This window comes from Anser anser (assembly GCF_964211835.1).
Source record: "Anser anser genome assembly, chromosome: 16".
Classification (NCBI taxonomy): domain Eukaryota; kingdom Metazoa; phylum Chordata; class Aves; order Anseriformes; family Anatidae; genus Anser; species Anser anser.
Genome location: NC_139737.1, coordinates 8,197,634 through 8,219,406, shown reverse-complemented (window position 1 = coordinate 8,219,406; position 21,773 = coordinate 8,197,634). Strand labels below are relative to the sequence as shown.

The window sequence follows — 21,773 nt, the reverse complement described above, 5'->3', positions numbered from 1 at the left end:
ATGAACTTTCTTAAAAAGGCATTTAAGTTTAGATCTGTTTAAATTTTAAAGTTAACTGTTTAAATTCTAAAGTTTTCAGAAGTGTGGAAGGAAAATAAGTGTTACGTTTACTTCTGCAGTACACAGATCATAGAATCTTAGGCTGGTTTGAGTTGGAAGGGATCTTAAAGAGCACCTCCTTCCAACCCCACTGCCATGGGCAGGGATACTTACCACTAGAGGAAGGGATGCAGAAAATTTGACTTTTTTACACAAATGAAGTTTTGCACTTATTCAAAGGGAGCTATTTCAATTTCCCAGTGATTGATAGCTTCCCCCAGCCCCCAGCGAAAAACACTAAATAACAAAATACAAAACTATACAACTGCATTACTCTGAAATGTTCCTTTGATTCATTTTCAAAGAAAGATCATTGAGCTATTGTTTTTGACAAGGAATCATCTGTTTTTGTTGTATATTTTCCACCTTTTAAATGCTCATTTATACGCTCACAATTTTGCATATCTTCATTCATTCATATGTGCAACAATAGGATATCCTTAGGCAGTGACCTTCCTAAACATGTTGCGTGTCTGTCTCAATTGGCAGTTCCTGTACTTTCTGAAGACATTTTTGGATAAGTGTTTAGTAATTCAGCTTCATCTGCGTACAGAGACATAGCTTTTTTTTGGCTCTCTGCAGAGGCTTCAGAACAGTCACATCTACAAATTATTTAACTTTAAAATGCTCATTAAATCTTTGGCTCCTTCTGCAGGCTGTGCAAGTGCCACATACAAAATTCTGGAAGCATGGCAGGAGGAGGAACAGGATAAAAATTGCTTACCCTTCAAACTGGTATACCCTGTGATGCATTGCTGTCTGGTCACACACTGTCACTCATGTGAAGTAGCCTGTGCAACACCCTGGGAGCCTTGTAGCATGTAGTGGCACCAGATAATTAATTAAGTTCATAACAAAGCTTGACTGGCAGAAAGGCTGGACAATGCTAATGAGGAATTCACATTTGACTTCGTAAGTTTTGTTTGCATCAGAGCAGTCTGAAAGGAGACTGATACCTGAATGTGTTTGTGTGCCTCACATAGCAAAAGCAATGAGCAATAGGTGGTGTCTGACTTAAACCACAATTTTCACCATCTAAATCTTTTTTTTTTTTTATTCCCACTGCATAGTTTTAGCAAGAAAAACGAGTGAAAAATTGCAGTCATAAAAGACTCATCTGCTTTCCATTATGCTGACATTTAAGGATTGCACACATTGAAATGCTCCTATGTGCTACAGAGAGTGACAGAAAAAACAGAAGGCTGAAATTCACAACAAACGGGAGATTTTGTAATTCGGCCACCCTGGGGGTGGGTGAGGAACCATCCACTGGGAAACTATAAAGCTTTCCCTGCACCTCAGCCTCTTCATCTCCGTACAGCTGCATGCCAAGGAATTAAATTGCCAGTGCATAGGAAAATTGTTTCTGAAAACACCCTTTACCCTCTGTCTCCTCCAGATGTGGGGAAAAAAAAAGAGAGAGAGAGAGAAGAAAAAGAAAAGGAAAAGGAAAAGAAAAAAGAAGAAAAAGAAAGGAAGTATCAATATTTTTGGCCAAAAGTCAGAGTGCTGTGCTCCCTGTAGGCATAACTCTAAAGTCAGTGATTTAACGTGATCTGCTTGGTCAGTGGCTTTTGGTCTTTACTGGAATGCAATTGTTAAGAAGCTTTTTCTTTGAAGCAGGAAAGTCAATTCCTCTTTTCCTTCTGGGCAGCTTCCAGCCAACTGGTATCTTTCCTCACAAGTTGAGGAGCAGCATTTTTTGTAAGTGAGATTTCTAAAAATACTGGTTGTTTTACAAGCGAGTGGCAGACAAACAGTTCTGTGTTCCTCTGCATGGGGGAGGGGACTTGTCTCTTTGGATGCAGGAATATTAGTATGGAGGAAAACGAGGTCTTACAAACCTTGGCTTTCCAGGTATCTTCAGAAGACCCCACGAAACCACAAAGAAAGATTGAAAATCATGTTTCTATAACAGTATCTCATACCTATCTTTGCATTTGAACCAAGTAGCACAGGTCTAGGCCTGGGGTTTTTGACTGCTATTGAGTGGTTTTCCTTCAGATCTTTTTTTCTCAAAGTTTTAGATGTTCATAAAATATCTAAAATCTATTTTTTAAACAGATTACTATTTTCAAAACTTTAAGTTGTAAAGGCACAAACATGAAGCTTCTGCCTCTTATTCTCCAGCTACCACTTCTGTATCAAATATATTCAGTTTACAAGTCAAAAACAGTGTTTTTGTTTGTTTGTTTGTTTGTTTTTTCTATCTCTGTGGCTTTCTGCTCAGCCTGTTTCTTGTAATTCAGGCTCTGTTTGCTCTGTTTCATACAGCACTCCTGCCAGCAATGAACCTGGACTGGGACTGTGCCTGGCTTGGTGCTGCTGCTGCCTTGAGAGCAAAGTGCTTGCTCTCCTACTATTATATCCCTCATCTTTCCAAACAGTAAAACTTAGCTTTGATACTAAACTGTATGTTTTATCTTAAGAGGGAAGCTGTAAAAAGAGATGCCAACAGGTTTTATCGGATTCAGCTTGCATCGTTTTTCATGATCCTTAGAAATCTTTAGCATTTTTTCAAGCTTTGTGTCAAAACCTGGATGTTGTGTTTGGCAGCTACCTATCCTCAGGCTGCAAAAGGAATGTGTTTATTGCTGTGTAGAAAAGGATAAAATAACTAAATACCTGCATTTGAATGAAAACATTAAGCTTCTCTTAGAAATAGAGCTGTGGAATTTGGATTTCCAGCATTCATCTCCTTTTCAGAGCTGGAAATCCCTGGGCTGAGGCACATGGCAGTAAAGAAGTGAATTGTCTTACGCTCTCTGAAGACAGTCACTGAGCCATAAAATTCTCAGGTCTGAAAGCTGAGGGGAGCTATTCGCCCTCAAGTAACTTCAAGTAATGTGCAATATAAAGTGGAAGCTAGACACAGTGCTCTGCAGCAGGATCACACACCAAATCCCAGCCGACATTTCTGTGGGTGATCTTTTGCATCTGCAAATGATGATGCTCCAGTTTTCACCCCAAATAAACGATGGGTTCAAACACATACCGCTGCATTTATGGCTCTGAAAGCCGAAGCAGTGGGTAGCAGGAGCAAGCGGAGGAGGGGAAGGGAAGGTGCTCACAGGGAGTAAAGGTGAAGCAGAAGGAACACTTTCACTGAACCACAAATTGTTGGCCCTTTGTGTCTTGTTGATGTGTTAACGATCAATAACTGCTTCCTTCTCCTAGCACGTATTGTTGTATGCTGTCGCCTATTGCTCTGCTTGCCCTGTTTTCTGAGACTGCACAAGAGCTCCTAAGCAGGGACACGGGGACCTGGAACCAAAACGCAGCTGCAGGATGAGTTATGGCAGTATAGAAGAGGGTGAATGGCAAGCTGTAGCTATCTTTTTTAATCGTAAAACAAACAAACAACAAAGCATACAACTGGAACTTTAAAGATTTAAACATTTTAATTATTGCAGCTGTATGGACTTTAGAAAAAAAATAATGCTTCTCTCTTGGTGCAGCATTTTTAGCAGCAAGGTGGGGAAAAGAATCAAAACTTACAGAATGAAAACATTCATCTTCAAAACCCTTGAACATCTCATGATCTATTTCAGGGTGTGTGATTCAAAGAAATGCCTTGGGAACTTCGGTATGATGATAGCAGGGGCTTAGAAGAAGTCAAAAGAAAGTTAAAATACCAGTCTGGGATGCTGCAAAAAGCTAAGCTCATGTCCTGGTTCTGCTACAAACCTACACCTGTCACATCGGTCAAATCATTTAGGTCTTATTTCAGCAACACTTTCTTTGTGCCTCTCATTACACATGTAGACAGGTTAGTTGGCTTCAGTGAATCCCTGTGCTTAGTATTTTAAGCACATGCCTAGCTTGGACGTACCTAGGCCTAAAGAGACAAAGAGTGAAAATATCCTTGGAGGATCTTTATTTTCACTAATCTTTATAAACTACAGAACAAGACCTCATACTTCCTGAGATAGATGAAGAAAATTAGATAGGAAAAAAAGCGCATTGCAAAGTATGCTGCCAAACAAAAAAACATTGTTTTTCTAGTTTGGGGTGAGAGCAGGTAAAATGTGGTATGTAGGTTAGTGTTTAAACTGCATAAGAGATCAAGATGCCTAATTCTAAGTTTGGAAGAAACATCAATGAATTAATGCAGTGTAAACCTGATGTGGGATGAGAGGTATAGATTTAGATTATTTCATGCTTGAAGAGGTATTCAGTGAAGGAAGTGCTACATTAACCATTTGACAGAGACTGTCCTAGCAGGTTTTTGCAGGTTTAATGTGTTTTTTTTCCAAAGAGAATATGCTCAAAATCCTCTTTTTTTTTTTTTTTCTTCCCTGTATTCTGACTTTGGCTTTCTGGAATCCTTCCCTCCTGGGACTATCACCGGAAAATTAGGAGCTGTCCTGGCATTTGTTAACAAAAGGCCATGGCACTTTCGTGATCGGGGTCGCTTGCATGTCCCCTGGTTTACAGGTTGCATGTGTTGCCCAGAAGTTGCCCAGAACATCAGTTCTGGAGCTCTGAACGGGTTTGCTTTCCAGCAAAGCAGGATGATTTGTAAACTGTTTATCTTCTTCAGATTATTCTCTTTCCCTACCACCAATGCTTGCTGCATCATTTCAGTGGATATTGCTATGTGGGAAAGGAATTTTTATAGAGGCAGGATAGACTCTTTTCTGGTCTTTTTTTGCTATAACAGGTTCATTGTGTCCCACCACCACAGGGCTCAGCATTGGCAACTTCAAGCACCTGACTGGTGCTTGAGGTAGTTTAAACTGTGGATGAAACCCCTTGTATATGAGCAGTGAGGTGGTACTATTTTTTATGATTAATTCCATGCCAGAGTGATAATTTTCCATCAGTTATTACTAACAGCAGCTTGGACCAAAAGTCCTTTTCCATGTGACTCGCTGCCCCACGAGGTTCTGCTCTAAAGAAGCAAATCTTGGAGACTTGCTGCATGTTCATGCCAAACTCCAGCTCGTGGGCAGGAGGCACCAACAGGGAGAAAGCCTCAAAGATTCAGTTCTGCGATGAAGTTCTGCAACTCCCCAGCCTCGTGCATCCAATGAACAGTGTTCAAGCATTTGGCCTGGAAAACCCCCTGGATTCGATGGAAAGCCTCTCAATTCGCTCAGCTTGTAATGCTGAGCACGTTGGAGGGCAGGGAGCTGCCAGCGGACTGTGCAAGCCGGCTGGCGGCCGCTGCCTCTTCATTAGCAGAGGCATGCGTAACCTCCTAGAGTGCCTAACTCCAATTAACTGATTAGCTTGAGGTAAAATCCTCGCAAACACAAGGCTGGTGGAAGTTTCAAAGCCAAAGACTGCCAGCTAACCTGTGGCTGGAATACAGAGTGTATTGGGGTTATTTCGGTGTGGTTTGGGGCTGGCCGAGGAGCGGCGCTGGCACTCGGCATGCTCCGGAGTGTGGCCAGGGAGGTCACTGCTCAAGGGGTGACAGCGGGTCTGTGGGATTGTCACCTTGCCGGTGACTTGTGTGCCTGTATGGGTGTGTAACTCAGTGCAGCAAAAAGGGCCTTCCCTCATGTTTGTAAGAAAATAGTTGGAAAAAAAAAATAGCTCTAGTTGGACTTTGTATCTGGTATCCCCTCTCATTTGACTCCGGAGGGAAATGCTGTAATTTCAGGGTATAAGGTGTTAGATTAAAGGTGCAAAGATCTTAATTTTGATCTTTTCTTCCTTTCTTTCCTTCTTTCTTTCTTTTCTCCTGAGATTGTGACTTCATGACATCGTCATCCATCTCAGCTATTGTACAGAGCAGAATGCCTCTGCAAACATTTACTCGCTTGTATATTATTAGAAAAAAACTGTTGTTCATTTTGATGCACAGTGGGAAATACTGTGTGATTACTTATACCAAAGCATTAACATGATAGGACTAAATTCTTCGAAGATAAATATCACATTTTCTAGCTTCAAAAGCATGGCTTGTGAGCCCCTGGAGGTCTGCAGCATGGATTTTACTGTACTGTAAGCACAGGAACCCTTTTACAGTATTAATTTTACCTGAGTATATAGCTGATCGATCAAGCCTAGGTGTTTCTGACAGTTTTTTTAATCACCTGTTTTGTTTCCCTATTCTATTTTCATTTTTTTTCCCATTTTTCATGCCAGGCTGCACCGCATCATTAGTATAGAAAAAACGTGTGATGCTGTGGCTGCCCTGTATCGCTGCCGTGCATTATGTATGCAGGGTGGGAGCACCTGCTGCGAACGTCTTTGCTGCATTGCTGCTATCTTAGCCAGCTCCAGGTCAGAGCTAAAAAGAAAGCCTTCCCTCTCATCAGAGGAAACCTTGCCATTGTGTGAACTCTTGAAAAGGCAGCAAGAAAAAGCACCAGCCAATTTCTCCGGATGGTGGTTTTCCAATTATTCGGAGAGTGTCAGATGGCAGGCAGTGCAGCTTGGTCCTGTGGGTGAAGAAGAAGATGACAAGGTTTTTTCCTGCAGCAGTTTTGCTGTCGAGGGGAGTGTGGGGACAGGAGGGAGGTCAGGAGGTGGGTGCTTCTGGAGCCCTCACTGGGCTGTCCCCTCCTCGCACCCGTGCTCCCCACTGCACCAGGCAGTCCCCACCAATCCTGTGCCATGGCTTGAAACCATATCTACCTCTCCTGCAGCTCTCTTTGAGGCTGGTATTATTTTTTTAAGGAATACTGAATGAATTCAGAAATACAAACAGAATGGAAATAGCTACAAACATGCCAATTTATGCATTTAGCACTACTCCCAGCATTTTTGTGTTTATTCTTCTTTTCCCTACCCCCTTCAACAATTCAGGACTGTAAAGTTTTATTAATACTTAAAATGCTTGGTTAATTCTTCCAGCATAATGACCTTGCGAATTCTAATTTGCCTCTTCCTAGGCACAATTGTTTTGTAAGTGTAGTATATGGGTTTATCCTCACTTACCCACCTGTTTCACAGTTTCTGATGTCTGAAAGTTGAGATTTTTATATTAAATATTATTATAAACCTTTCTTTTTAATGAGCTTTAGAATGTCCCCAAATATTTGTTGCATTAATGTTTGTTGCATGAAGATCAACAGCTTCCTAATTGCCTACCACAACGTGCATGCTTGCAAATGGTAATTAGATGCACAATTTTATGAGCGACATGAATTCAAATGAATGTGCTTACACCAAGCCCTGAGTCACAGAACAGCTAAGGGATGCTGATAGCAGTGATTAATCACAGCTGGGCTACAAGCCAGCAGCAACTTGAGGCTGGAGTTGCCTGTGCAGTTTCCAGCCCTGCAGAACCCCAGGGATTTCAGTCTGGGGTTGTTATCCCTGGGCACGATGCAAAGCAGTCCACTGGCTACATGCTGGGCTGGGGCCCTTTGTATCCTTATGTTCCCAAATGCTGTACAAGTACGGGTAGTATTTAAACAGTTTTTAACCAGGAAAGAGATCTGCTGTTTTTTCTTGGTTTTCCTGATCTGCCTCACAAATGAGAGGTTCCTGAGATCCATTGTCCTCTAGGAAGATTGCCTCGCTTCTGGCATCTAATAATATTGCTTGACCTGCTCTTCTTGAACTGGTTCTTTCATAAAACTTTAGTTCTAGAATGTTGTATCCTAGTAAGATGTTTTATGCAGGTGCATTTTAAACTTTAGCATTAATTAATTTGGCAAAGTATAATAAAGTAGCAGAAGCGTAGATGACAATAGTCATGAAAGTAATAAAAACAGATTAATGACTAAAGCCAAAGAAACAGAATGCCAGCCTCCTTGCAGACTTTGACATTAATGAGGTTTCTTTAGTTTCTGCCCGATTGTGGGTCCTTTTTCCTACCCCACTGATCGCTGCAAGAATTTCCTTCCTTTGTGCCTGGTTCCAGTTAGGGCCAAGGACAGGAACTGGTAAATACAGCAAAATATTGTCAGAAGGAGGAATTTCTGACCTGACGGTACATGCAGTCAACCAGTAATCTTAATGGGGCTTTTTTCTTGAGGTCATTAAAGAGCAGGGAGAGGCAGCTTTGCTTCTGGGTGTTTATGCAAACTGAAATTCTGAGATTGCTTTGCATAGGTAGGAAAGACAAGCATACATTTTTCCAATGTCTGTCCAACTTACGAGGGAAATTTAAATACATGGAAATGCATTTAGGGAAGGAAGTGAATTAGGGAGATTCTGCCACGCCAGCTGCTGGCCTACTTGTCTGCTCAAATAAATAGGACCAACAGGTGTCTTGAGGGCAAATGAGAATCTGTTAGCAAAGCATGAAAATGGTACCGGGTATTCGCTCCTCTGGTATTTCCTAAAGGCTCAGTGTTTGTTGGCTACACCTTTCCCTCACTTGATTTCAGCAGGCAAAATAGAAACAAGGCTCAGCTTCTTCAGTGATGGTTGGTCTGCCCTTTTTCCAGTGAAAAAGGGTGGTGATGGACTGAAAATTAAAAAGGCAACAGCCTGTAGCATGGGACACATTCCGGTGTCCGCATCTGCGTTCTGCTTAGGGAAGCAGAGAAGGTTGAATCGCCAATTTCTTCTGTTAATGACTTGTGATCCTGCAGCAAACCCAATTTGTATCCATAATGAAACCTTATAATGTTAGTGGCAGTATTAATATCAGTGTAATTAATAATACTATTTATACCATCAAGAGACAGCCACTAATTATGCAGAAGGATTGATATCTCACTAGGCAACGGCTTGAACTTGTTTTCACCCAAGTAACTCATTAAGGGATGTGTTCAGAAGCGTTGCCACAAGGGGTGGGAGAGCTGCTGCAGGAAAGCACCTGAAATCTGCTCACCATCAGCGTGCACTACTGCAAGGCGGCCAAAGTCTTGGGGCCAGGGCTTCTGCCATTGAAGCTAAATACGGTTTACTTCTTAGTAAGGCTCTATCGTCCCTCTAAAAAGGCACCTGATTTTCAGAAGTAAATCGGTGTGTGGTCGCTGATGATACTGGGTGATGAAGTGAGAAATACTGTGCACATAAAGCCTTGATCCATGGTGAGGAGAACTTTTTTCAGACTATCTGAAGCTCTTTGGTTTTTGTTAATGCTGCTCTAACTCAGACTTCTGAGAAACTCTGAGGCATAAAGATGTCTTTGTTAAAATTCATTACTTCTTTCCCTTTATTTAAAAAGGGAGAAGAGTCTGAATCAGAGATTGGTGATGAGTTATATGGGAAGGTCAGAATTGATAGCAGTTGTAAAGAAGAACAAAAACACTTTAAAACCTCATCCCTTTCTGATGATAAATAAAGAACGCGATCTCAATTATATTTCTCTTCCTGTTTTAAGTGAGGTTTTTTTTTTTGTTATGCTTAGTTTCTTTGAAAAAAAATAATTGCACTGGTAATAAAAAGTAATTCTACTTTTGGGTAAGCTTTGTTCCATAAATTCTGACAATCCAGCAGTCAAGGCTGTGCTTCTTCATTCACAGCCTTATGATTTACACTGCACAAAGGGTTGTACATGTGCAGCGCACAGCAAGAATGATGTCCCACGCCCGTTTACTATGTAAAAATTATGTTGTGGTGAGAAGACAACGGGGTTCCCAGTGAGAAGTTGGAAAGCCATCAGAACGGCTGCTGAGTAGGCTTGTGCTCAGAGCTGGCTTTATAAAGACTCTTTAAACTACTTCAGATAATTTATGCTCTTGAAATTTCAGTCAGTGAAAACCAGAGGTCTCACATATTTCTCCACTGACAGACAGCCGTTGCATGCCTTGGTCTTTCCAGCAACCCACTGTGTATATTAAAAGGTAATGGGCTCTGGATTAAATAGTCGTGGTAGAGGCTGTGTCACCTGAAACTTTTATGTCACAGCTCGATTCAGACTATTGTGAAGATGTCTATTAGTGCTAGATCATTGCTTGGTGCTCTGTAGATAATAGCCTTGTACAAAGGCAGAGTGATGGATGAAAATCCCATTGTATTCCTTCAGGTACTAAATGTTCTCTGATATTTTTACCGAGCTTATCAAATGTTATGGTAACATAACTGCTCTCTGACTCTATAGCTTCAGGAGGGAGGGGGGAGTGGGAGGAGGGAGAAAAGCTGTCCTTAAGCTCAGGAGATTGAATTGTAAGTAGAATAAAGGAGATATAGTATCCAGATACTCACGCTACGGCTCTTAAGCAGTCAGCAGCTAATCCTGATGCAGGGACACGCAAGGACATAGCTCGGGTGAAAACACTACAGGGCAAATCCAGCCCTGGTACGGGGCTGCAGCAAAGCAGCGCCTGAAGCCCAGACCCACCTCAGTCCCATCCGGGGGACGCCTGCCCTTTACCTCTGCCCCTTAACCTCAGCCTGGCCCCACAGAGGAGGGATGGCACATGGACACAGGAGGCAGGTTGTCCCATCCGTGTCCAAACTTCTGGAGGTGGTATAAAGCAGAGCTTGAGAGGGGCTACCAGCAGCTCTTGGCAGGGCAGCAAGCGCTGGCTGCTGGTGCTGCCTCTGCTTCACCAGGGCCTGCTCACGTAGCGTTTGATTTGAGGGAGAGGTAAATAGCTCTTCTGTAGCCGCAAAGAGACGTGTTAGCAATGTGACTAGTACCCAGACCATTATCAGACTCGTGCTGCTCTGTCCGGAGGTACAAGCACAGTTTCAGGGAATCTGAATGTCTAGCTGGGCCACCTTCTATCCAGAAAACAAAGACATATTTGAGTTTCAGTCTATTTATTGAATTAGAAAAACAACATAGCTCACACCTTCCTTCCCTTTTTAATGCTTAATATTTCCTGCTCATACCTTGGAGCATCCTTTACCTTTGTACTCTGAGTCCTTGGTTTCTCCTTCATCTGGGCAGGCGGCGCTCACCGGGTAATCCTCCTTCACCTCCGCCTCGGTGAGGGCATTCGCCTGCAGCTGGGAAAGGAATTAGGCAGGAATTACCTAAGGCTTCCTACAGAGGATTTTTTTTTTTTAAAAAAGGTGAATTTGTGGATGTAGAGTAACACTCGTGTTCCTGGTTCCCAGCCTGGCAAGGCTCCCTCTGAGCTGAGCCACGTGTTTCGGGTTTGAGCTGTGACAGAGGCTCCCAGCATGTTCGTGGGGCCTGGGAGGGGCACAGAATTAGTGCCTACAGTGCATTAACTGTTCTTGTCGTGGTGAGACCCTCTTAGACCTCAAGGCCTGCTATTGCAACATACAGAGTGAGCTGCTTAGACAGCTTTAATAGCGGGCATGACATTAGAGCCTACAATTAATGAGTTCCCAGCCTACTGCAAGCCTGTCCTCTGTTGCTGAACACGCAACTTCAAAACAAAATATTTGGCTTTTTAGCAGAAGTCCATGGATTCCCCAATGACCACAATGCTCTGAATAACAACGTGGGGTTTGCAGACACTCTCACACGATGGTGAAAAATAGTTGCAGGCTTCTATATAAATTAATTTTTCATGTAAAAGCCTTTGAACAATGAGTCTTTAACATGCATATATAAATAATTAGTGTAGTTATAAGTTGGTTGGTTTCTTTTTAATTGACTCTCTGTGTGTATTTATTGACTTTGGAAATGATGCCAAACTTTTCTGCTAGATCAAAGGAGCTGACTTTCCCTCTTAAAGTCAATGGTTTCCAGGTGGTGATTTGTCTAGCAGGAGTTTCTCTGAGTTACAAAAGGAAAAGGCTCCCCTCTTGTGGCTCTAGAGGAGAATGACATTTTTCTGCACAGTATTCTGCACTTTTCTACTTAGAGGAATGTAAATAAATTATAAAATTCCAGTTATCTTCCACGTAAACTATGGCACAGAGCTTTGCCCTCTGTTGTGCTGCAGCCGTATGCCAACGAGCTCTTTAATAGCTGCTGTGTTTGCTTTGGGGTGAAGGGAAGTATTTGGAGTGAAATGATTTATTTAAATTGTAAATAAAAGTCATGATCTAAATCAAGCCGTCAGAAATGTTAGCTTTAAAGAACTGATTTAAAGCTGTTTTGCTTTTGTGCTTCAAAAATCCTATCTTAATTTGTATGTGCTAGATGCATTTTGCTTGTTCTGTGTGCTCCCTGAGGAAAGGCTTTATTGGTAAATGTTTAAGGCAACAGTTTAAAATTATTAGTTAAAAGCTGCCTTCAAATACTTTGGACCCCTCAGAAAGAAAAGAAGTAAGTTTACCTAACTCTGTTTCACAATTAAAGGAATGCATTTATTAAAGGAGGGAAGTTCTACTCGGAGTCAGTAAATTGAACCAATTGTTTCTTGTCAATGTGTCTGCCAAAATTTTTGAGCTAACAGAGCTCAGGCTCCCACACCTCATTTGTATGCATAAATTGGAAGAAGAAAACAAACTTTTTTGCCTTTTCAACTCCTAGCTAGTTTCTCAGTGTTGAATAACCCACTCATCGAACACAAATATACTGAAATTCAAATACACTGAATTTTCTTTCCTCTGTGTTCCTACAAAAGAAACAAATGCTATTTGAAGTAGAGTTCAATTACTTTTTTAAATGGCCAGCTTTTTGGAGAATAACTGCTTGACTTCCTTCACAATAGCAGCAGCAAAGATGTATTATTTCAAAAGTAAATAAATATGTATAAAAATGTAAGTAGCTATTAAGTTTATATCTCAATATATTGAGTTTTTATCTCAAAGGTTTTATCTCAGATTTAGTTTTCAAATTTGTTTATTTAAAAAAATATGTTAAATTATCTGATTTTTACTTAATTCTGTTTTATCTATTGTAGAGAGACTTAAATTACAGGAAATAATTTGATACTGGGATTTCAACTGGACCCACATGAAAACAGTAGAAGTTTTGAATTCAAGGTTATGATCTTGGCCAGTTGTCAAAAGGAAATACAGTAAAGTGTAGCTCAGGAAGAAGGCAGCCTGAAATTAGAACTGTTGTTAACACAAATAGAACAGATTTATATTTTAATTTTAACACTGGTGCTATTTTTATTATCTAAAGAAGCTAAAATGGGAAGTCTTTCATGTAATGAAAATCCAAATACAAACAAATCCCAAAGTAGATTTCTCTATTGAGGAAGACTTACCTTTTTTATAATTTGCAGCATCTCTCATGATTCAATGAATAATAATGAATGATCTTTAAAATGAGGTACATTCAGCCTAATTGCTTGAAATATGTAGTAGTAGAACTGTTTTCTTTTAATTATTAGTCTGTGCCAGTAAGGCCTATCATTTTTGCTATGCAGAGTAGAGTTGAATTTTCCTAATCAAAAAGACTTTGAAGTGGGATGGAAATGGAATTATCTTTGCGTTAGGGCAAGAACAGGAAAATTCATGGCATCCATGAGAATATGGATTGAGAATATGCTCTGTTTGTGCGTCCTGTCTTTGACAACGTTCTGCTTTGGGTGCTGCTAAAGAAGGCAATACACTGAAAGATAAAGACAAGACAGCTTTGCAGAACAAATTTTCTGCACTGTTACCTGGGGCAGGAGAGCCAGAGCCTCCCCCTCCTCTCTCATGCCCAACTAAGAATCTCACAGCGGACAAAGCTGTAGGTGTTACTGGTGGCAAATTCCTCAGCAGCTGTACCCAAATTATCGTTCTGACTTTCATTGGTGTCTCTCTGGAGCAGAGGTACCTTAGTAGGGCACTGCCACCAGGGAACTGAGCATGCCTGTCTGCAAAAGAAAAAAAAATCAGAAACCTTGAGAGCTGGAAATATCCCCAAATTTATATTATGTGTGTTTAGTCCACATGCATTATGCATGCCCTTAGCTGCACAGAGGGCTTCTCGGGAGCTGCAGCTATAACCGCAGCACAGCCAAGTATTTGTTCTTCCCTCTGATAGGCAAATATGTTCCACAGAAGGCAATTTCACCCTGCCGCATTTGGACACTCAACCTGCTCTGAGCAACCACTCCAGGAGGAGTGAAGGACACTCGAGGGCTCTGTCTGTGCAATTTGCAGCTCACCACGGATTGCTGTGAAGTTCCCCTGGTAATCCCCAGCCACCTAGATTAAGAGGTTTGGGGATCCTTTGCAGATCTTTTTTTTTTTTTAAAGAAGCAATGCATGTAGTTCTCTAACAATGAAAATAGAAAACTGTATCTTCAGTGCTGCAAGAAGTTAAAATGGGGGCCATTTTACTTTTTTTTTTATTTTATTTTTTTTACATTTCACTTTACATTTTACCATGAAATGGGTGTGTTTCACTCAAGTTCTCTGTAGGTATACGGCTGAACAGGAGAAACTTGGGCTGTAAAATGCAGATGCCATTCCACCTCAAATCCATCTCAGAAGAAGTGTCTTGTGAGGAGAAGAGAGCAAGGATCACCACCAGGAGCCCTTCAGCTCCTCCTGGGCACACTCAGCAAGGGGTTGACCAGGTGGTGGCACATCTCTGAACCTAAAACCCAGATCAGACTCCTTCCCATTTTTCTTTTTGTTGAAGCCCATCTCAGTCAATACCTTTTCTTGGGATGAGTGTATATGGCACAAGAGAAAAGATGATTTTTCTGACAACAGTCAGTATTAAAGATAAAATCCTGCTTGTCCTCATGTGAGTAGGCCCAATGAAACCGATAGCTTTGTCTACTTGGATAAAGAAATTTGGAAATTGTCATTTGTGCCTACAGCCACTAGCTTGTAGATCAGCTCCCTGCTGAAATGTGACACTTGAGCAAATGCCAGCAAGGGACTTTGCACTTTTGACTACTGAATTCTCATTCTGGGCATAACTCTGGACTAACACACCAAAAAAAATCTGTCCTCTGCTCTGTGCTGGAATAGACTATTTGTTCCATAGGCGTGATATGGCTAACAAGGTCAGCTCGATCCTACGAATCTTATATGCTTGGTTTTATCTTTTTTGCTTGAGAGTTTTCTATGGTCCGTTTGGATCTCTCAGATTTGCAGGATGACTTACTCTGTAAATTAAAATTTATAAGCTAATTAGGAAAGAAAACGAACACATCAAACAAGGGCTTAATCCCATTTGTACAGACTAGTCTAACATGAATTCACTAATTCAGCACTTCATGAATTCAGGGAGTTTTTAACTCACAAGTTTTCTAATTCACAACTTGTAACTCGCATGCCAATGCACAAAATAGTTCCCTGGCCCACTGTGAGAGCACTCATCCTTCCTCCGCCTCATGGCACAGGAGTCCTCTGTATCACAGCAGGTAGCATGAAAGCCAGCTTGGCCTCTGTTGGATCCACTTCATAAGGTTTCTGGGGGTAAGCTGATTATTTGTATCTTTCGGCTTGAAAGTTTGGACTATACCATTTCCGTAAGTTTCTGGATTCAGGAGAAACTTCGAGACAAACAATAAGCAAGGATGCAGAAGGTGATGGTGGCTGCCTGATAACCTTTATCCCACCCCGTCCATTGTGTCCTGCCTATGCTGTTGGTCTTGCTTTGACCTCGTGGTGCTGCTCCCAGCATACATCAGGCCTTAGCACCAGGGATGTGTTAACCAAAACCTGAGCAGGAGCAGAGCGAACAGTCCTAGAGGTGCCTGCGACGTCAATGAAGCTGCTGCAGGGGGTGGCAGGAGGGCCCGAGGATGGCATGGTTTGTGGAGTTCCTCTTCTCAGCTTTGTGTTTGCCTTTTAGTGCTCTACAAAGAGGTAAACTTATGCATGCTTGTTATCTCATTAATGTGCATGAAATAACCAGGGCTCCTCTAGGTGAAATGAGCTTCAGAAATGCTTGCTGCTTTTCTGCTCTACATTGAGGCAATAATAATTTATGAATCTAATTAGGCTCTGGTTTGCAAGAATGATGAATATTCACATTCTAAATAGCTGAGAAATATTAAAAATGTATGACAGCTTTATTTGTTCCAGCTCTAAGAATTATGGGTGAACGTTTCTCTGAATGGGCTGAGCTTTCTGAGTGTCATTCAGGTGCTGAACTAGGAAAAGGTCATCCAGCCTGATGCACGGCCGCATGCAGTGCCCCACAAATGCAGTTGATGTACCCGTTCCAAAATAGCAGCTACAAAATTCTTTCACTCAGGGTTTTAGAGCCCCTGTGACAACTTCTTTCATTGCCTTAGTTACTATCTAAGTCATTTTATGGTAAATGTATTTTTAGGAACTAGATTTGTCGAAAGTGAAGCTAAAGATAATGTTTTTGTAGTAACCTCCAGCCAATTCTCATCAGTAATTTTGGAATTTGTGTATTTGAGCTAGAAGGATTTAATAACTCCCTTTGCGTTTCACCTTTAATTTTATACCTTTTGCTCTGGATTCATCTGCAATTATCAAAGCAGATGATCAGCAGTGCTGCTGCCCTTTATGAGGTGTTTAATTTACATATTCTAAGTTGCCTACGTTGTAAGGAAAGTATGGTTTCTTTTGATCTCCTTCTAATTACTTTCTCTATTTTGCTTTGCTGGCACAAAGATATAGTATTTGATATGCTTTTGTTGCAGTGATCTTTTACATACTTCCAAAAACTAATTTTACCATCTAAATGAGCAATCAGGCTTAAATTAATACCTGAACACTGGCCTGTCAGAGAACCCATCATATGAGAATTTCATTTGAAATGCATCTGTGTTTTTTTTGTTGTTTTTGTTTTTGTTTTTCCTCAAGGAACTGAGCAGATATCGAAAAATCCTCTCTGGTATATTGCTCTATAGGGATTAATTTTTTTTTTCTTTTTCCTATTGGCATTAATTTTGCAGCACAGCTCGCAACAAGGTCATGCTGCCCATCATGCTAAAACGGCGAGCAGTGTGTCTGTGGTCAGCCAGGAACTAAACGTCTCCATGTTAATGATGCAGTCAAGTTCCTTTGAATCGGATTTGGTTTCCAGGAATTGCTTGTGTACATATAAAGATAAAACAAACATTTCTGCCTGGCAGCTCATCGGCTGGGCAGTACAGAATCAGCACCCTGGGAGCTCTGAGCATATTTTTTATGAATGAAAACTAGAGCAGGCAACCTAGAAGTCAGCTTTTATAAATTTCAAATACCTTGGACTAAGAAAAAAAGAAAGAATTAAATGCAAATTTTAAATGACCATAAGCATGTCTGATGGGTGCAGTAGCAATCCAGGTCATTGCCCTGTCCTGTTGGCACAAGGAGGCAAGGTGCAGGGGGCAGCTCTTTTAAGGACAAAGGTTTGGCAGCTCAGTTTGAGTATTTGCCAGTTCGTGAGACAAAGTGGGCTGCTACATACTCTTTCACTTATAAAAGGGAGAAGGGCTCCCACAGAGCCTTCTGTGCATGGGGAAGTGGGAAGGGAAGCAGAGGGGCCAGGACTGCTAACATCTATTGCAGTATAGAAATAGCAGCCTGGCCCTGGAGCAGAGAGCCCCTGGGATGTTGTGTGGCTGGCAGCTGATCTTCTGCTCAGTTTACCCAGGCCCCAACCTCCCAATAGACCCAGCCTCCTTGGGAGCACCACTGGCTGCCACAGAGAATCCCGTGAAGGCAGCATCCAGCAGGTTCAGGCCAGGGACCTGCAGATGCCCCTTTATAGAGTCTGTCCTCTGCTAGAGATTTGGGTATTCGCTGGCTGAAGGCATTTCTCAGAAAGGAAACAAGTAATGCAAAATCAGGCTTAGAGCAATACTTCGGGGAGTGAAAGAGCCCTTACAATTGGGCAATGCCAAAAGATCCAGTTGTAGAGACATTGGACCTATCCAAATCCTTCTTCCTATTTGTTTACAAAGCATTTTCAAAAGCAGGACTCTGATACAGTTGCAGGGGTGTGGTGTCTGCCCCTCCTTAGGCAGAGAGGCCTATGGTTATGTCTGGGAAGAGCTGTGTGGATTGACAGTCATGGGAACTACCTATCTGCAATCTGAGGACAGAAAACCACCACCCTTCCCTTCGCCCTGCTGTTCACTCTACTTATTGTAGACAGGGCTGAGGTTCTGCATAAATGTAAGAAATTTTTACATTTTACTGGCTTTGTCCGTCTTTGACCACTTTCTGTCACAAACAGTAATTTCCTCACACTATGGCAGCTTGACTGCAAAATGCTGGTAGAGCTGCAGCAGTGTTTCCTTGAGAAACTCTGCCCTTTCCGTGTGACACAAGTGAGGGAGCAAGCCCTCTGCGTGACAAAGCTTGGTTTATATGGTTTCAAAATGGAGCAAGATGCCTCCTCCAAAAATGTTGAGCAATCTCTGAAAAACATGTTATATCGGACAAGTTATGTGGACAGAATCCGAGCTGACCAGGTGCCACTTAGCCAGTTAGTGCCTATGAAAAGACAGGCCTGATCTGATGAATTTTTCACCTAACTGGATCAGGCAGAAAAATGGGAGCATGAGGAAGTGTTATTATCCCTCTTCCATGGGCTGGGGAATGGAAGACGGTTACTCACTGAAGTCACACAATAGACTCTGTGGGTGCCAGATGCTGTCTGTGCCAGGGATGAGATTTCAACCCAGATGTCCTGAGTGCCAGCCCAATGCACAACATTCATCATTATCCGTTCTCTCTCAAAAAAAAAAAAAAATACATCAAATAAGGCTTTCTGATTGATTCAGTAGTTTGAAAGTTTCAGCTGCCATAAAATGACACTTCAGAGAACCCTACAGTTTACTAATGGAAAAGACTATTATTATTACCCAGGTCACCTCCTTTAGGAATGAATGACTGTAGTCTTTTACAACGTAATAATAATCTGAGTGCCTTTTGAGAAGTAGATGTTAAAGCACGTCTGAATTGACTTGCCAATAACATCCGAGAAGTCTGTGTTATAAGGAATAATTCTGATTCCACTCTGTACTGTAATAATTTTGGGGTATCCTTCTTTTAAAATTCCTTCTTTAGTTTTCCCCCATTCTTTGACACATTTTTTAACTTTGCAGATAATTAAAATTATATTGGCTTCAGATTGATAAAAATACCTTCCTATATGCCAGAATAAATGGAGCATCTCTGCTGGGTATGATTGACTTCATCTCTGGTGGATACGATTGACTTGATTTACTATCAAAACAAGCAACAAAGGAATTCAATTTAACAAGGAAGCCACTATCTTTAAAAAATGAAAAAAAATAAAAATCTGTAATTCTGAAGACTGCAAGTTTTGGAGCACAAATGACAGTGGAAGTTTATGGAGCTTTTTGGATTAAACCAAAAACCAGCTCCATTAAACCAAACGGAGCATTCCTAATCTGACATGTTGACAGGGACACCTCTGCCTATTCCAAAAGGGAGTTTCAAATGAATCCAGATTTATCGTATGTTCCCAACAGGGGCTGGGCTGACTCCAAAGGAAGTTATGCAGTCCAAAAATAAACAAGATACACATGAAGCAGTTTGTGCCACCAGGAAATCTTCCAGGGAATATGCAGAGAGGAGAAGGAAAGCCAGCAGAATCGTGGCTTAAGATGTCTTTCCTCTCTCCTCATTATCTCCTATCTCTGTGTCTTCAGAGAATGTAAATCAGAGTTTCTTTCCCATGAGATCTCTTGCCCTTATATTCACTTTCTTCACCCTTGCTTCCCCAAGAAAACAACTCCATGTGCTGCTGCTTTCCAACACTCAACAACTGCCGTTGCTGCGGCTGCAAGGAAGCAGCTACAGAGATGCTCAGCGTTGAAGTGCTGCTGATCCTGCATCTGCTAGTGCTCATACTTGGTTACGGACTTCCGCAAGAGTAGACTGGAGCCGAACAGCCATGCTTTTCCCAGGAGCATGTATGAGTGATTTGAATTATGTAATTCTAAAAAGCAAATTTAGCCTTTTCCAGCTGCATTTACCATAAGCAGACACATAGTCAGAATAATTGCAAATATCAGGACAAGCACCTTTTGCATTTACATTTGGGTAAATTGGAGCCAACCTTTTAATTTGCTAAGAGACCCCAGGAGAACTGTGCTGGTGGCACACATTGTTCACTTCTTCGGGTCTGACCAGAGTCTGACTTGGACTTTATAATTTGCTGGAGCGGAGTCACTAAATTACACACTGCTATGAGATATATAATCCCACATGAGGCACAGAGCAGCTCCTTAATATGGCAGCCTTCAAACAGGCATGAGCTCAAATACCACTGCAGAGAACAAAGCTTCCCAGTGTTAGATACAGCATTAGAAGTTCTACCTCATGAAACATTACGGACTATATTGTCAAAGGAAATCCAAGTTTGTGCCCATAATAATAGCGTGTTTGGAACTTCCTGCCAAAGAAAAAGTCTGTATAGCTACATATAGACAAGCATCAGTGCACACAAAAAAGAAAGTTGTAGAGTGTCTACTTTGCAAATGCAGCCCTAGGGTTTCAGAAGTGCAAGATATACACACACAGAATGGAGACAGTTATAAGCTGTTTGGCAGTGCAGACCAGAGTATAAAATATGAGTCTCAGAAGGTTGCTTTATAGCCTGAACTTAAGATTTTGCAGCAGCCTTAGTATTCTGTTAGCTGTATTTTGGATATCAGAAATCTGAATTTCCAGAGATGTGTGTTGCCTTCCAACTAGTATTAACATTTACATTTTTTGTGAATCTCTCATCATCAAAATGACAGCAGTCCTGCTTGTCCATGTATTGTTTATGTAGTTTCTCAAGTGATAACTGGATTGTAATGGCCAAATTCTTTCTCATAGATTTTGACACTTGCTAACACAATTAAATGTGAAAAATTTATCAGATTACTGGTGTCACTTGTAGCAAAACTTGTGCAAAAAGATGGCATAGTACATTGCCACAGTATAGCAAACTGTTGAAACACTGCACATAAAATAGGTGATGATGATGATGAATGATTGTACATGCATATTCACCAAAGTCACACTGACTTTAATAGCTGTTATATGTACATAGCCAAGGAATAGTTTTTATCGTGTATCTATAAATAGATATATCTCTATCTATATATGAATAGATGCATGTGCATGTATACGAAACACAGAAAACCACAGCTGGTTGGTCCTGTCCTTTTGCCATAATGCCTGATAGAGGTTTTTTCTGATAATATTATATTTATTAGATGTACTGATTTTTTATTATTAATTTATTATAGGTACCAGGAAGGTAATAGGTAGCTCATCTGGGAGGTTAGAAAAAATGCAAAAAATCTGAGGCTAGTCAGATCAAGATTTCAGCCTGAGAAGTGCAAAATGCATAGCCAGATCACTCCAGCAGATCTAGTGCGATGATTTTGCTTCTCTGTTTGTAAGATGTCTTTTGACTTGATTTTGATCTTGGCAAGAAGCTCCTGTTTGAGGTTTTGGCTCTCCATCCAAGGAGGAATATTTAGGCCAATATGGACACTTGAATCCCAGTCCTCATAGGAACTGATAAAATTATGGACAAGTTCCATTAAACAATACTGGAGCATTTTGTGTTTAGTTACTTAGAACTCGGTCGTGCACGAGGGAGTCTGGCTGTTTATCTCCAAGGGAAGCAAGAAATCTGTGTGTGTGGGTGAGCTACCTGCTGGAGCAGGGTGTGGAGGAGCTGAGCTCCACGCTGGAGATGGGGTGTCACCACCCACCGCGCTGTCCAAGCCCAGGGTTTACAAACTGTTACTAGCTTTGGCCAGCCAACAACCTAGCCTCTCCCTGGGGAGGGAGCGTGACTCAGAGGGGTGTCTGAATCATCAGGGCTTCCCCTGGGCGAGGCTGGGACTCATGCATACGGCCTGTCCACATGTCGGGGCTCCAGGGACGGGGAAAGGCTGGTGAGAAGCTGCTTCCAGCTCTGCAGACCTGCAGGCCCAAGGACAGCCTCCTGCTTAAAGGACCTTGCACTTGCAGAGTAGCCACGGGTGAGAAACAGGATCAAGGTGAGACATGGCATTTGTAAATGTTACTACTATGACATTGTGTGTTTGCTT

General features: G+C 41.6%; 1 long non-coding RNA gene across 1 annotated transcript in view; it reads left to right on the top strand.

Moving 5' to 3' along the window:
- The first annotated feature begins 6,194 nt into the window (after positions 1-6,194).
- Positions 6,195-21,773, top strand: part of LOC310882537 — a 32,224-nt gene continuing 16,645 nt past the window's right edge. The window contains exon 1 of the long non-coding RNA XR_014573009.1: positions 6,195-21,704. This is a non-coding gene — a long non-coding RNA (uncharacterized lncRNA). The remainder of the gene's footprint in view (positions 21,705-21,773) is intronic.